This window comes from Myotis lucifugus, unplaced genomic scaffold, assembly GCF_000147115.1.
Source record: "Myotis lucifugus unplaced genomic scaffold, Myoluc2.0 scaffold_13, whole genome shotgun sequence".
NCBI classification, from domain to species: Eukaryota; Metazoa; Chordata; class Mammalia; order Chiroptera; family Vespertilionidae; genus Myotis; species Myotis lucifugus.
The window spans coordinates 1881262-1883053 of record NW_005871061.1 but is presented as its reverse complement, the minus strand read 5'-3'; the positions used below and the strand labels follow the sequence as shown (position 1 = coordinate 1883053).

Sequence of the window (1792 nt, the reverse complement as noted above, 5' to 3'; positions counted from 1 at the left end):
GGCTGTCCCTGAAGAAAATACTTATGCAGAAGAATGCAAATTTAGTCATCTCTGGTCAGTTACTCATACCTGATAGCTTTAAAATAAAGTCATCTTGGGCAAGGTCATCAAAGGCTTGCTGGTTGTTTTCAAATATAAAAAACTATCTGGACAAAGACAGTAGGAAAGAGTGGGGTCTATACTGACAGCGTTGTGAGGCTGGGCTGTGCAATCACAGGAGCACACAGCAGTATGCTTCAAAAAATAAAATACTGTATATTTTCAAATCAGACTCCTCGTGGTCCTTAGATGGCCCAAAACATCACTGCACCAGATCCTCATTTTTAAAATGAGGTGTATGACAGGGCTCCCCCAGGGTCATGCACCACATGGGGGTACGGGACAGAAAACCCTAGGACTTGACTTATTAGCAACATTAACTGATTTTTATCACACTGAAATGAAGGCAGTTGGTCTGTGCTGTTGTGAAATTCAAGTGATTCATAAGTAGGGTGGTTATTTATTGCTCTTTCAGGATGGACCCCAAAAATGACTTTTCAGAAATCAGGGCTGTCCCCTGCAACCCCAGCCAGACTCTGGGCCGCTCTGGGAGACACAGGCCAAGGCAGCCTCTAGCTTGCTTCACAGTGATTCTGGCTTGTCTGTTTCTGGGAGTGCCGACCGCTGGGCACACCTACACCTTGTAGTTGAGCTTGGCATTCATCTTGGTGTACATATTGTAGATGATGTTGATGCTGGCCGTGTAGTTGACCAGGAACAGGTGGACCTTCTCCAGGCACTCCTATTCTGTCACATTCTGGCCCTTGGAGAGTGCTTTTAGGAAGTCAGACTTGTAGGAAGTGGCATACAGTGCTGCCTGGAAGATCTTCTGCAAGATCCAGCTGTGCTACTTCTTGAGCACCATCTTGCAGGCCTTGGTGGCATTGACATGGATGAGGTTGGAGTGGCTAATGTCCCACTCCCTCGTCTCAAATGCTCTGCAGAAAGACTTGAATGAAGCGGAGGCCCCTTTTCAGCCACATCAGCTCCAGCATGCCCCTCACTTTGAGCCACTCTGCTCCATACATTTCCTTCTCTGCCTCCAGGATGTTCTGCAGGGTCTGGAACTTGACCGGGTCAGTGTACACAGCTTTGATTTTAGTGATGTTACCACTTATGTCTGCCTTGATGGGCATAAACACTGGGGACCCAAGGCAATCAAAGAAGGGAAGCAAGTGGGACACCGCCTCCAGGAAGGGCCCGGTCTTGATCTGCTTGTATGCGGGCAGTGGCTTCAGCAGGTGTTCGGCCAGCAATGCTATTTCGGGGTTGAGGCTGGCGGTGATGCCCCAGCCGGCGCCGTGGGCATCCACACCAAGCCCGTGCCCAGCCCCCCCCCCCCCCCCCCGGGCACCGTCCATGCCTGGGCCATCACTACCGACTAGACGTGATGGCCCAAGACTATTATTACTATAGATAATGAACTCAAAGAAAGAGAAACTAAAAAAAAATCCCATTTACCATTGCAACAAAAAATTATGATACCAGGAATAAATATAACAAAGGAGGTAAAGGACATGTACTCAGAAAATTACAGGATGCTGAAAAAGGGATCGAGGAAGACATAAACAAATGGGAGAATATACTGTGTTCATGGACTAGTAGAATCAACATCATTAAAATGTCCATACTACCCAAAACAATCTATAGATACAATGCAATCCCCATTAAAATACCAACTACATATTCAAAGACCTAGAACAAACTCTCCAAAAATTCATCTGGAATTTAAAAAAAAAAAAGACCCCAAATA

At 46.5% G+C, this 1792-nt stretch overlaps 1 pseudogene; it reads right to left on the bottom strand.

The window, feature by feature from the left end:
* Positions 1-673: 673 nt before the first annotated feature.
* On the bottom strand, positions 674-1400 carry LOC102418201 (annotated as a pseudogene).
* Between the last annotated feature and the right edge of the window lie 392 nt (positions 1401-1792).